The sequence below is a fragment of the Neolamprologus brichardi genome, chromosome 20 (assembly GCF_056152115.1).
Source record: "Neolamprologus brichardi isolate AB-2024 chromosome 20, ASM5615211v1, whole genome shotgun sequence".
Lineage (NCBI taxonomy): Eukaryota > Metazoa > Chordata > Actinopteri > Cichliformes > Cichlidae > Neolamprologus > Neolamprologus brichardi.
Window position 1 is genome coordinate 24,245,360 of NC_142123.1, and position 15,507 is coordinate 24,260,866.

General features: G+C 41.7%; 1 protein-coding gene across 1 annotated transcript in view; it reads left to right on the forward strand.

Moving 5' to 3' along the window:
- Nucleotides 1-2,187: 2,187 nt before the first annotated feature.
- LOC102789026 (nuclear receptor coactivator 3-like) overlaps nucleotides 2,188-15,507 on the forward strand; it is a 66,128-nt gene continuing 52,808 nt past the window's right edge. The window contains exon 1 of the mRNA XM_006796498.3: nucleotides 2,188-2,383. The gene's annotated coding sequence lies outside the window, so the exon portion shown is untranslated. The remainder of the gene's footprint in view (nucleotides 2,384-15,507) is intronic.

Below are 15,507 nucleotides of genomic sequence, written 5' to 3' on the forward strand. Positions count from 1 at the left end.
CTTCTTTTTAACTCCCTCTTATCTGTAAGTCCTGTGAAACAACATCAGAAAAGCGTACCTTTTCTGGCTTCAGCCGTGGACACGTGTTTAAATTTTTTTTCAGTCAGTCGGTCATTCTCAGGTCAAGTCCCTGAAAACTTACTGCTGTTAATATCTGCATGTAAAGTTAAAGTGAATGTATATCACAAACGCAGGCGTCAGAACAAAATGAGCTGGTGCTCACGTGTCACAACTCACAGCAACTCCGCACTTGTACTTATTCTGTGAAAAAAGTAAAACTGGGAGGTAACTTTTATAAATGTCAATGTTTTATAGATGTGCGAGCTATAACTAACATCTTAGTGACACAGATATTTGGGAGTTTAAATAAATATCTTTTTCTTTTAAATACTTAAGAATCACGACAACATTATACACTGTGCAGGAAATCTACAAACTGCGCACTGAGTCACTCCCTAGGTTATCTTGAACTTGAATATATCTTTGGCACGTTTCTGCTGCAGCTTAGCTGTTTATTCTTTTTTTTCACCTGTCTACTCACATTTTCACCAGTACTAATAAACACATCAATCTCACTAATATCTATTAAGCCCTAAAGTGAGCACACTTTGACAGTTTTACTTCCTTTCTCTGGAAATTATTGTCTGCTAGTTGTTACCAGCTGGTCCACAAAGAAAAGCACACACCTGGTTTAGATTTTAAAATTGGACACATGTCTCTATGACCAAAGCCTTAATAAAAAGCATGTGTAATAAATGTTAGGCTACCACGTTTGATCCCAAAATGAGAAAAATACAAATATCACAACTTATGAGAGGTTATCGTGATCTGATAAAGACAAAACTTTGTGGTTCATAAATCTGACAAATTCTTTAACAGCTGTTGATAAATCACTGCCCCCTCCTCAAAAAAAGAGTCATAAGACAGAGCTGAGAGACTGTGATAGGAGAATGAACAATTTTATGTTAGCTTTGTTTCATATTAAAGTCACAAGCCGTAATACTGTTAGGACACCTGGCATAAAAAAGTTGTATAAAGTTGTATATATAGCCAAAGTAAAGTTTGTACATTTATTTATTTTTTTATGTTTCTGCAAGAAGTTCTTTATACGGAATTAGATTCTAATGCTAAAATATAATCCATTTTCAAATATACTGCTTTATTTTTTTTATTATTGATAAAGTTGCAGTTATTTACTTGTTATCCTGAAGAAACAACACCAAAAAAAGTTTTAATGGTTGAACGTCAGACTGGAGAGCTGCCCAGGGTGTGCCCCGCCTCCCGGTCTACCGTAGATGGGATAGGCTCAGTATTTATACAACATTGTAGGTGGCTTTAGTTTGCATGAGGGCATGACCGTCAAGCAGATTACTGAAACTTGCTCCTATTTTAAGTATACTATACCGCAATCCCTCCGATGACACCTGACATCAACTACCAACAACAAGTGCAGACTTGATGTTCATTGAGATCAGTTAGGGAGGATCCAGATGAAATCAGTGCAAGTCCAAAAACAATGGCGACAAGTCCATAAAAGTCCATAAAATAATAACTAAATGCATAAAGTTTTCACTAGTTATTGACAATATGTTTCTATGGAATTATTTATTTAGCAATACCGCTTTCTTTGTTTCTTCAAATCAATGAACACAACGTTTTAAAAAAAACAGAGTTCAGAGCAAAAGCAACAAACTAAATTTGAGTATCATATTCAAAACAGAAAAGCACAATTATAGGAAGTGGTGTGGTTAAATATGCAAAACAAATGTTAAACTGTTCCAAACTCTTTCAATGAGGACCACACAGAGGCGGCTTTTATTTATCCAAGTGAACTTTTTTTTTTGCACAAGGCAAGGACAGGACCTCTGCGTCCTTATTTGCTCTCAAGTTCGCTCTTTTCTATAACCCCTTCAATCCAAACGCCCTCTTTTGGCTAAAAAAAAAAAAAAAGTCTGGATATTTGCAGCCTGTAGCTCCTCCCATCAACACAAACAAGTCAGCTGTTTGCTTTTCGTGCAGTGAGGTTAACTGATAACACACACTGTGGCATCTTCCCTCTCGTCGCTCACATCCGTCTGTACGCTGCTAGACAGACGGTGCCTGCTCCTCCACCTCCACCTCTACCTTCCACTCCTCCTCCTTCCCCCGTGTGGTGGTGGAGTCTGCCTGTAGTCCGTATCCGGGTTGGACGAGCAATCCGGAAGCGCGGGGCTCCTCTAGAAAGAACTCGTTTACCCACAAGTCCTAGCGACGCCTCAACTTACAGAACTGGCTTCTTGGGCTTCGGGAGTGTTTCCCATTTAAACAAACAGAGCCGAAGATGGCGGAGAGTTAATGGTGTAAAGAAGAAATTATCGATTCGGGAGAGAGATACGTCCACGAGGTAAGTACGTGCAGCACGCGCGCTCCTATTCAGTCAGTTTGACCAGACTTTGCGTTTGGTTTGCATTTCAATAGAGGACGGAAATGTCTTGACTTGGGTTTCCAGCGGCAGTGCGCACACAATATTGGCATCGGCGCGGTGCGGAGGGCACAGAATACATATTTTATTTTATTATTATTTTTTAAGTAAATGACAGAAAACATTTGCCCCCAGTTTGTAACGGTGATGCGGTGCGTGTTTCGGTGCCATGCTTATTTGCAGCACGGCTGAACGTTCGGCACATTTCATAAACTTAACTTGATCGCACAAGCTCGCCAGTTTACGCACGAGCCGCTGGATCGCAATAGTGCCTCCAGTAGATTTGCTGCAGAACATGAATAAGTTTTGGGACAGCACATGCTTTGGACTCGCACGCTCGCGCTTGAACGCAAAAACACGGGGTGATTTTTTTTGTTTGTTTTAAACCGGTTTCTCTCGCTTGCTGCTCGCTGTCCGCGACAGTCGGTGGGAAACAGCTGAGCCCGGTGCTGTCGCAACGTGAGGGAATTTGGACCGGGATGTTTGATGAGCAGGAGCGTGCAAACACACTCGGCTGCATTACTGTATGTAAAAGCGGCTCCCGCTGTATTTCTGCTGGTCGCTTTACAACAAACGTGCGCTGCAGGAAGGAGGCAGACGACGGTGACCGTCAGTCAACCAGCCGCTCAGCCAGCCTGCAGCCCGATTAAATTCAAATAAATAAAGTGCAGCCGGTCTACGGCGTGTGTCTCCAGTGTGCACGTCAGCAGTGCACGAAGGGGTCATGCATTGCCTTAAAATGTGTGAGGTGATACGGTGAATGGTCGTCGTGATGGTGTCTTTTTCCTGTTAGGTCCTTCATAACCCCTCCTGCCATCTGCTTCATCCTCAGTAATGTCTCTAACTGTATATCTGCAGGGGGCAGCAACGTGGCCCTGTGCGTACCCGCTGCTCTGCAATTATGAAGGTGCGCGGTTTGATCCCTGAAACAGCCAGCCGGTGGTGTAAGTGTGTGTGTGCGTACGCCGGAAAGCACTGTGTCCTTGAGCATGACACCAGAGCCCCAGCTCACACTGGATAATAGCAGCCGTACACTTCAGTGTGTGTAAACAGAGGTTGAATCGGAGTGATGCTGCAGGTGAGGGATGTGAGGCTGAGTTGATTATATTGAAGTCGCTGTCTAAATTTAGATGCGTGTCCAAACGTGGCTGCAGCTAACAAAGATAGTTTTCATTAGTCTCTTTTATAAGATATAAAATATTTAAAGGTTAAAGACAGTGACAGCTCAACACTCACAGATGTCCTTCTCAAAAGATGTCAACTTGCAGCGAGTCACAGATGAGATGCTGCAACCAGAGAATTCCCCATGCTTATTTAGTGATGCATGACATTACAATGTCTAACTGGTTATTGTCGATGCCCCCCCCCCCCCCCCCCCCCAAAGGTTTACATGAAAATAAAAATGGGTTCAAGTTTCAGCTACTATAACAATCTGAACTATTTTAATTGGCTGAAATATTCAGTTATACAACAAACTAATAGTCAACTAAATATTAAGCCAATGGGAAGAGTTTGTTGACCAGATGTTGGTTCGTTTGTTGGTCGATTAAGGGGAAGAAAACTGAGTTGCAAACAGACGTTATAGTTAGATAGTAATTACACACGTCAGGCAGGAAGTCCAAAGTGTGGGATCATTTCTAGAGGAAGGGCATGACTCCGAGAGAATAGCATGCAAACTCTGCAGGGAAACATTTGCCTATCATTCTTTGACTTCAAACATTGCTTTTCATTTGCAACTTGTAAGTAGCTCAGTGGTAGACACTTTGCACCATAACTTACTTTAATGTTAGGCTGAGGGTGTCCTTGCTAGTTCATTGAGGGTTTTTTGGTGCATGCACAAAACTGGAACTTGGAAAAAGCAGACAAATCCAGAAGTAACAGTTGTTATTCCAGAAAGGTCTGGTAGAGACAAGAGTTGAGAAAAAATATGATGGACGTCATATTTGATCCATTAGGATTGCCGGTTCTAAATTGTGAGCAGCTGCTGGTTTCTTGTTTGGGAATGGTAGTAAACTTGGGTTTTGGGGCAGTTAAAGGTGTGACATTGGGCTTTGGCAAACAGAGGTGGACTTTATTTTTACAGAAAAAAAATTATTTAGTAAATAACGGATGACAAGACAACTAAAATAAACACTTTCAGGCCAGTTAGCCTCTTCTGTTTATCTTACTGATGTTTCATATTCAGTCCTGTTAAGCCACTTACTGAAAGCTCTATTCTCCTAATTTAATTGATGTATAGTTAGTCAAATGTTCTCCGAACTGTCTGGCTGCTGCTCGTGACGGGGTTTTAATCAGGAATTTATTATTAACAGTAATTGTTTCAGCTCTGTGCCCCAAATGCGTCTGTTACCTAAGTGAGGGGGGGGGGAATTGGGTGTCGCAGCAAGGAGCCGTTGTCTCGTTGCACGGCACCCATCTTCTGACAGATTTACAGTCAACTCTGTGGACCAAGTCTCTGCACACGTGCTGTCGCACACACGCCTACAACCTGCTCACAAGGAACCGAAGGCAATGGGAACAGGGAGGTGCTGTGAGCGAGCCGCCAGGACTCATGAGGGGTTTCGCCAAGCGCATGGCGGGATGAATGCATTGACAAGGAGGAGGAGGGTGACAGTGATGCATTATGTTTGCTGAATGGGAAAAAAGGGGACAGAGGTTAGCAGGGGATGCTGGTGACTGGGTCAGGCACTGGGGGCAGGGCTCGTGAGGCTGAAGCAGAGAAGCAGGACATCACATACTAGCCTGGGAGCTTGGGAATCTGTGAGTGTGTGTGTAGAGGAGGAAGGAGGGGGTGTGTACCGAAAGGGGAGGGGCTCAGGTGGAGCCTCTTGCTGGAATTCCACCTGGTATTTCTCATCTTTTGTCTGCGTCCTGGTCTTTGGTCAATCTCGTTTTTACCCACCTCGACTTTGCTCGCTTGTTTCTGGGGTTTTGTGTGTGTGTGTGTGTGTGGGTTTTTTTCCACCTCTATTGTGGACTCAGGAAGTTTTCTGCCTCAGATTGTTCACATTCTTTGCCATTTTCTTTCTTCTCTCTGTGGCATGTCTCTCGCTGTCCCCTTGCCTCCCCCAGCTCCAGAGTAGTGAGCTAACTGTTGTCCTGTTGTTGCTGGGGCCCCTCTCTGACATGTCAGTATGTGTTAAACAGGAAATAATCTTCACCAGCTCTCATTGATTTCACTCTATAGAGGAGCGGGTGCTCATATTTAAATCTCACTCATTTTTGTCCACCTGTCTTTTACTTAAACATCAACACTCCAGCGATGAATACTGGGGCACCTGATTTGCAGGGTTTTTTTCCAAATAATATTTTGACCTCACTGACAATAAAGTATTTTAAGTTTCAATAAGCGTACAAAAATCTACTTTACATTCGGGTATAGAAATATATTTTTCCTCAATAACCCTTTAGTAGAATTTAAAAAGACTTGTTTTCAAGTTGGATTACTGAGCTAAATAATGCTTGTGTTGTGTGATGAAGAAATATTTATAATCATACTCTTATTACACATAAGCCTACTGGGCTACTTGCACGTTTATGTTATAAAACGGGGCGCTCTAGGGCTCGACAGTTCATCAAATTTAATTTTCAATTCCAACTCTGGCTTTTACCAATGAGTAAAACGGGACAGTTAAGCTTAAATGACTACTCTGCTGTTTGCCCTTCACTAAAAGCCCAAATCTACTCCCCATCATGATGCTGCATCTTTAGTTTAGTGCCTTTGCGTAATGTGACTTGAATTATATTCATTTTGATATAATTTAAGAGTGATTCTTCATTAAAAAGATCAGTTACATTTTCAATAAATACACGTTTCCAAGATTTCTTAATAATTCATAATAATAATAATAAAAATAAATGAAAATTATTTTGAATTCAGTAGAAGCCCAGATACCTAATGGATGATGGTTGCGTGATGTGCACATAGTGCATCTTTAAATACACATGATGCTACCTGCAAGCCTTCAGACCAAGACCTAAACCTGAGACCTGGAGACCATTTGGTGACTCTCCCTAGAAACCGAAGATTTTTAGAAAAATTTACCCTCCTTGATTGGTTGGCGTGTAGTTCCTGGCTGATGCTGTGCGACATCAGTTGCAAAGGGAGAGCTGCACTGAAAACCTTGTGATTGCTCTCGTTGTTTGTAGATCGCTACAGTCACCAAAGTTTTCATCTTGTCTGCAAAAAGTATTTATGGTTTCTCCCATCATTACAAGGGGTCACTCCTTCTGGAACCGCACCGGAATCTTTTGCTTGTTATCCCAGCTGCTAACTAACCATGGAGCAGGAGTTTAACTTATAAAAGCATGATGCAAACAAGAAATGGAAAATGTTTACTTTCAAAGTAAAAGCTGTGCCTACACCACCGTACACGTTACAGAAGTAGCAACTTTTGTCATGTGTAGGCCGTGTGCAGGCAGGAGTGGTGGTAAGAAGGACCTAAAGTGCAGACTCACGGAGATGGAAGGTAAACTCAAACTTAGATTTATTATAAAACAAAACTGAAAACTACAAAAGCTGACAGGCAGAACACACAGCATAATTAGATGGTAGATTGCGACACTGACACAGAGAAACACAAGGCTTAAATACACAGAGGGAGCAAGCAGGGAATGAGAGACAGGAGGGAAACACAGCTGAGGCAAATCAGGGCTAACGAGACAAGGGAAGCAAAACCAGATACATTAACATGAGACACGGACTTTCAAAGCAAAACAGGAAACATAACACAGACATGGACTTGACAAGGGGACGCAGCAAACAGGGGAGACAGAGCAACTAAGAAACACAGACAGAAACCAGAACATTAACAAAGAAACCAAAAGACTAGAAACCAGAGAACCAGAACGTTCTCTGTTCCTTTCACAGGAGTTGGCTGCCGACATTCCTTCCTGTTAAAAGGGAGTTTTTTCTTCCCACTGTTGCCAAGTTCTTACTTATAGGGGATCATCTGATTGTTGGGGGTTTTCTCTACTATTGTAGGGTATTCGCTTTGCAATATAAAGCACCTTAAGGCAACGCTCATGTTGCGCCACTTAGCGAGTAATTGGTATTTGGAGACATGTCAGCTTCTTCCATACAAACTATAGACAACCACGATAATCTGCTAGCAACCAAAGCAATTAAAAATGAAGCACTATATACCTCTTTGTGAACCAGTTTCATGTAGTAAGAAAAATCAGCTTCACACAACCACTCACCAGCTGTCAGAGACTACAGGTTTTTCCCTAGCTGGAAGCTGCCAGGGCTTCACTGACTGATCTTGGCCCGTGTGACAGGGGCTTAATGTAATTATTGACGTGCTTCAATGCTGTATCTCCCCATATGGAAAAGATATATATAAATCTTATAAAGTTTGTATCTGTCTTGTGTGAAACTTGTATGAAAAGCATACAAGAGTGAAAACAGATATAAGATCCCTTGAAAAATGAAACTTGTATGTTTTGGATACTTCCTAAAACAATATATGAAAGTAATGAGAAAGTGGCCACTTTCATGAGTAAATCATATAAGTTTTACTATTTCTTTTCCATATGGGTAGGAACCTCTGTTTGGGTCACTAGTCAGAAAAAGTAAAAAAAAAAACCTTCACATTACTCATTACTTTTTTTCTAAAGTAGTCTATGATGTTACTTAATTACTTCCTGGAGAAAGTAATTTTTTGAAACTATTCGTAATTACTTTTGCGTGCCCTGAAATGCCTTGTCACATAATTACCAGTTAACAGTATAAACCATAGGCTACAGTCCCATACACTTACACAAACTCATCACAGCCAACGACAGGCAGCCAGAGCCTGTTGAAGATCAGGTTCTGGCTGCTGGGCTGGGATCTGCGTACACTCACAGCTGTAAAGTCACTCTGGGTTCTGTCATGGAGATCCTTCTGTGTAGACCCAGTGTTGTATTAGCAGTAGTGGATAGTTGTTTCTATCCTGGATGGAGTTTGCACTTTACTTTTGTCAGGCTCTTGTGACTTTTTTGCAATAAAAATAAAAGTAATGTCCATATCTCCATCATTTTCCTCCTACCTGCGCTCAAACTGAAATGTGCTGTTTGTTGTGCAAGAAAAAAAGAAGCAAGAAAATGAAAATTTGTGTTTTTTTCACCCATTGTGCAGATAATTGAAGAACCTTTTGTAACACAAATAATTACATAATTGTAACTGTAATCTGATTACTCAATATAGGACAGTAATGCGTTACATTACTGCATTACAGAAAGATGATTAAAATCACATGCGGCACTGCCGATAACACACATTCATTCATTTGTTCCACTTGTGTGTTTTCAGTACAAAACTTCTTGGCCAACAGTGAGATCAGCGCTTTAGTGGACGGCCAGTTCAATCCAAACATTTAGATATAAACTTACATCTGGCAGGTGGTGCTACAGACACATTTTGCTCTACACTACCTAACACGGGACAGCATGAGCACAGAAAAGTGTTTTAGTAAAATAAGTAAATAGCTATCTTAATATGTGAAAAGGTCAAATGTGGCTTGTAGTGTAATGCACTAAAAAAGTGCTGCATAAATGCAGTTACTGATCTCAAACAAGCACCTAGTTCTAGTCAGTATGGATCTCCTTCTGAGTCAGAAACCAACAAGCCAAGTTATCAAGAGTCACACACTACAGCTATTCATCTGATAACAAATTGGAGGTAGACAAGGGATTTGTACTTTGGTTTTTATGTTTGGTACCAAATATGTTATATTGTATCTTCAAGCTAACAGTTTTAAACCAGAAATTCTACCCACAGTCAATGTGAAGGAAGCTGTTGTGCTTCCATGATTAAAGACGATACGAGAAGAAATGATGGCGACACACATCTCTCTGATTTCTCGGTGTTGAGCTGCAGTATCACTGATCATTATTTTCAAAAGATGCTGCGACACATAACACCTCCCAAAACAAAACCAAAAATATATATATATATATATACACAGTTTGGTAACGTCTTGAGTATTTGGACAGTTATAACATTTTTTTAACTTTACCTCTGTACAACACCTCTGTGGATTTTAAATTAAATCCCAACCAAATACAAGTTCAGTGCAAGTTTTGATCTTTTGTCTGCAGGACGATGAAACAGCTTGTTTGCCAGTTACTGTGGAGACTGACACACTTCCAAGTGCAAGTCACACTTTTTTGTGAGTGTGTGTGCAAATAACTAATTTACTACTAAGTGCAAGAGGGCTTTATGTAGCCTAGAACATTAGAAAACACTGAAAGAAACACAATGTCTCTTACTTTTTCTTAAAGTAGAGGTGTGCTTCTTTTTCGGAGGAGAGCTCTTGCATAAGAAAAGTGACCCAAGTTGTGACACTAAATGCAAATTTTAAAAAAGACTGTAATAAAACTGAAACTGAAAATCAAATTCTTACCCAAAAAGCAACGTTCTGTATGACTGATTTCCACCTTAAAGTCAAATTACATATAAAACCGACTCATCCCAATGTCCGGGTAAAGAAAAACAGTCTTAAAAGATAGCTGCAAGCAGTAATAGTTAAAGTAACATTAATGAAGTGACAAACAGTTGTTAGATATATAGAACTCATCCGCTCCTCCTCCTAGAAAACACAAGCTTTCATCAATTTTAAATGTGAACATATTTATGTGTTTACATATAAACATGTATGCTCGGCTCAAGACTAATAATTTACAGAATTTTTTGAAGTTTTCATTTGTATCACACCCGTCATTCTAACTACTTCCATCTCCCATTTTGTTGGGCCTTCCCTAATCAATATACACTGACAAATATAGACGGGCCATCCCTTTGGAAGCACTGTTATTACTGCTTAATTTTTTTTTTGAAAAGTTCTTGAATTTAGAAAATTCTGAAGTATTTTATATGTCAGCTCCTTTGTAATTGTTAATTGTTGTTGTTTTGGTCTGGTATTTACTGCTGCCTAGACCTTTTTGTCTTCTAACCACCCCTGTGCAATGTTTTGTTTTTTACAGTGGTTGGTGGAAAACAATCTGCAAATGAATGAACCTATACTAAAGAATACTGAGCTTTTGGTATTTTTGAAATATGTTATTCTTATTGGTAACATGAGCAAAACTAATGAGTGGGAGCGGCACAGGGAGTGACAGAGGGTGTTCAGTTCAAGGTCGGCCCTCTAAAGCCAAGGCCATTGTTTTATAACTTTGACCTTAACATTTATATAAACACCTGTTTATATAGTTCCTTTTGTCGTGTGTCAAAGGCGAGCACTGTCAAACTAACACTGGAAAACAGACCTCATTTGTTGAACTTTTGCTTTTAACTTTTTAACATCATTGACTAGTAAGAGTTAAGCAGTGACCAGTTAGATAATTTTTTTATTGGGGAAAATTAACATGTTAATATCCATCCATTCATCCATTCAGTCTTCCAGGGTCATGAGGGCCCTGGTGCCTTTCGCAGCTACCATAGGGCGAGAGGCGGGGTACACCCTGGACCGGATGCAGGGCCAACACAGAGAAACAGACAACCATTCATACTCACATTCACACCTATGAGCAATTTAGAATGATCAATAATTTAACCCCACTTACTGCATGTCTTTTAACACTGATCTGGAGTCAGTTGTGTAATTGAGCCAGTAGAAAAATTAATTTTGTGTAAAAGCAGGTAGCTGAAAAACTGTTTATGCGATAATAGAATCACTAAATATCAAACATAGTTGGAGCGATGATAGATAGCGAGACACACAGAGGGAGAGGGATGATCTGATGGACTGGCAGAGTGTATCCTTGGTTTCTGTTTCCTTTCTTTCCCCAGAATGCCTCAGTGCAGCTCATGTCCTCTGCCGCTTTATTTTTCTGAGAGCTATTTCTTCTGTGAGAAGAATGTCAAGTGCCTATCTCGGTGCGCTTCTCCGTGTTCTGTCTTTTGTTTTCTTACTTGTGGTTCACTCTTGATTTCTGTCTTCTCTTCTCGCCCCGGTTCACCTCAACCTTTGTCTTCTTGAGTGTGTTTTTGTCTCCTGGCTGAGACTTTTTTTTTTTAAACTTTTTCTGATGTCTGAGTCATTGCACTTTAACTAAATAAGTTTATGTGTTAAGATCTGAAAGAAAACAAACTGTATTCTTACAATAGTAGCTCTTTATTGTGTGTGTGTGTGTGTGTGTGTGTGGGTGGGTGGATGGTAGTGTTAGGCGGGGGGGGGGGTGGATACATAGGGGAGAGCGAAGAGTAGACGAGGGGGGAGGAGACATAGAGAGTCGTTATTAACGTGGCGACTCCCGCTAAAATTCAGGGAGTGCTGTTGCATCCAGCTGTTACTGGTTGTGCGAGGCTTCGTTGCCATGGCAACACAGCCCTGTGCGCCTGCTCAAGGTCGTTCATCCAGCTCTGAACCGAGCAGCATGCTGCACATAGGATGTACGGAGGGAGAGAGGAGGAGAGAGAGAGAGAAAGGAGGAGAGAGGGAGGGAAAGACAGACAGAAAGAGAGAGAACAGAAGAACTACTTCAAAGTGACCAATCAAAAGCACTTCAGTGACGCTGTGGTCGGTGAACAAACTCGGCCCTGCCTCCACCTCGTCTCTGACACACACGCGCGCACGCACACACACAGTTACTTTCCTCAATAAAGAAACAAACAAAAAAAGAAGCCCCTGGCCTTGGGGCTTGTAGGTTCTTTTGCCAGCTGATAAAATATTTAGCTGGTCAGTGCAAGAGAGAGACAGAGAGGGGGGTACGGTGGCTGGAGAAGAAGAGAGCAGCAGAGCTTGGCTTTGTGTTTTCCTTTCTCTAATGGTGCATTGCTGTGAGGCTACCTGGGGCTTCTCCCACCTCCTTTCCTCTCTCACTTTCTCTCCTCTCCCCTCAGAGGGCTGCAGCAGCATCCCTTGGGGGGGCTCTGCTGCATGTTTGCAGGCGCTGACTAGACTCGGCGCGGCACACAGTGTGCACTAAACAATCCCGCGCACCGAGGAATCACGCCGCTTCATCGCACGACACATTGTAGGAAATTGAGTCTAACGGTAATCTTTGTTGGATGATATTAATAGCGAGGCACTGTGTGATAAATGCCCGCTGAATCGCAGCTCTACAGCTTGCGACGTTGTCGCCGGCGTGCTTGTACATAACGACAGTGCTGATGTTTCGCAGTTATAATGTTTAGTGTGTTCGTCATAATGGTTTCATTTTCCTAATAAGCACTAAACTAAACACCAACTGTACCTGAAGCTGAGGATGTAATTGAGGTTTTGGCTTGTTTTTGTCGTAAAGTTAAAAAAAAAAAAGGACAAATTGCTTGTAGAGAAAATGTGAAAGCATCACCAGTTTGATTAAAATTCATCCTGAGGGGTCCAGTTGTTGTTCATGTCTTTGTATCGCTGTCAGAAGACAAATGTGGGTGAGCAAGGACATGTCCTCAATAGACTTGGGCCATGCACTGTTATGCTTTAAAGATTTGTGTTAGAATGATATTAACAGTATTTGGTTGTGTTGACACACACTTGTGCCATACAGCGGACACAAGTGACAGTGAATTTATTAGGACGGCACAAAAAAATTACAGTGAAGAGGAAAAGAGCTGAGTGGGTACATGACACATGGGAGGCCACATGCGCCCTCATCTAGCAGCTGCAGTCACCACAAGACGAGACACGTAATGTGGTCGATCGCTTATTTTTGTGTGTGCTTTGCTGTATTGATTCAGAGATCATATGAATAAATTGGCAAATTAATCAAATGTAGTCACTTTATAATAAAACGCCACCCCTGAAGTTTAATAATGGCACGGATCGTCAGGTTTAAAGTGTCAGCATAGTTTGTTTCTATATTATCTCAGCTGTTGAGGTCACAGAATGCATTCAAATCTAAAGTGTGCCAAACTTTTAGATTTTCTTCTCCTGCCTTTTTTTCTGGGTGCACGCAGAGTTTAGCTGGATTTTTTTGACAAAGTCAAACATTTTTGGGGAAGCGCAGGGAAGAATCGCTTTTTGTGGTCGGTGACGTTATAGTGTAGCATAGTGTGTGGATGGCTGTTTAAAAGTTAGAAAAACACAATCGGTGACCTTTCTGTGAGCCCCAATCAAAAGGAGAGTCAGACATTCGGGTCAAGAGGAGGTTAGGTTCACCTTTCTCTTTGCTCTTAGTTAACAGATGCCTGTTAAAGGGGTCCTCAGAGGGGTGTGTGTGTGTGTCTCTAACAAGGGGAGTTCTGTTTTTTTACTTATTTTCCATTGTAAAATCCAGACCTAGTTTATGTGTTTTAGAGTTTTACACACACACACACACACACACATTTATGGGGTAGAGGATGAGGTAAATGTTACCAGCTGCAGCGTAGCAAGCAAGTGGCTTCAACTCTGCCTGAACCCGGCTGTTATGTGACCACCTCGTCAACTTAATTCACTCCTGCACTGCCTTTCCCTTAAATGCCACACCGACCCCCCCATATCACTCTATCACACTCACATATATGTATACACGCACATAAACACACATCACTAGCTCCTTTTCCCCGTGTCACCAGCAGCATCGCTCAACTCAGGGTAGTGGTGGAGCACTCCCAAAGCTTGTAACCCCCCACCTCACCACGGCAGTGTTGAGCAGCACACTGGCCGGGTGTGCTACGTTATATTGGCTGCCCCTCCGGTTACCCTCTGAGGTCACATTGTTGTTGTTATGATGTCACAAAGGCTTTTTTGTGCAAACCTCTGGTCAGCTTACTTTTAGCTTACTGCAGTGAAACACAGTTGACGCTCTTTAACCAGTCGATCGGTTGCAGGAAAAAAAACTGCACTTAATTTGGAAATTAACTTGTTCCCTACTGGACTTATCATCCAGCCATCCATCCATATTTATTTATAAAGCACTTTAAAACAACCACAGCTGACACAAAGTGCTGTACATTGGAACAAAATAATACAAATAAATACGATATCAGCTTAAATATAGCTATGCGCATGTTTCGGCCAAGCTAGGAAGCAGAAAGAAGTCCCTCCGTGTGCTCGAGCTCAGTTCAGGCAGGGGGAGTGTCTTTAGTTAAATCAGGTTTTGCTTTTTAAACCTTATCCACCCCTCTCATTTTCTTTCTCTCACTTCCAATGAGTCTGTTAGTCCTGCGAGATCCGAGTCGTAGTAAACAGGCGGTGACATTCGCAGGCTCTCTGTGGAGGGAAAGGGGCCAGAATTTAAATATTGATTTGATGCAAAGTGAGATAAAATTTCCTATTCCTCTCATGCTCCGCTTTTAGATGCTTTTTATAGCTGTTGATTGTGTATTTTTAGCTGTTGTCGAACACATCAGACTTTACCCAAAAAGAAGGCTTTGATTTTGTTTAAGCACACTGTGTAAACATGCTGCTGTTTGTGACAGATCAACGCTATATAGGATCCCTAGGATGAAATATCATCTCCTCTTGGACTCGGCTACCTGCTCAGGTAACCATCAGGTATTCAGGCTCGGCTTGTCTACAGATTCAAGGGGCTGTTAATGGTTATTGAGCTGGTAAGACTCCTCCAGTTTTCTGAGAGAGAAAAAAAAAGCGAAATGGAATTGGAAAACTCGATATTTAGATTTTATTCTAATTAAAATGTTTAATGTTGGAACTTTGATAAGCACTGGATCTCCAGACAGTTAGCTGGCTCCCAGTTAGCCGTTTTGAGCACCACAGTGCTCTAAGGACCAGCCACGACCCAGCAACAGGATGTTGGTAAATGCGTTGGAGCACGTAACTTGCAACTCCCAGGAACTTCTGGTATTGGTGCCAAAGCCACAGGGCACCTTCACAGGTCTTCCAGAGTCTAATGCCCTTTTTCGTAGATCCACTGCAACCTTGAATATATTAGACATTAACAGCCAAATAACGCAAATGTCTAAGCTCTGCAGTGACATCATTTAACAGTCCGTGTGATGTGTGAATTAAGCCGACGTGAGAATAGTGCAGGTGGTAGTTTACTGCCAATGGAAGGGCATTGTGTGTGTCATCTTCTGCACATTGTATCTGGGCAGCTTACCTAAACCACAGAGTACTTCCTGTAGTCTGAACCCACCCAAAGCAGACTATTTCCAGCTGTGAGCTAAAGGCGATTTACTT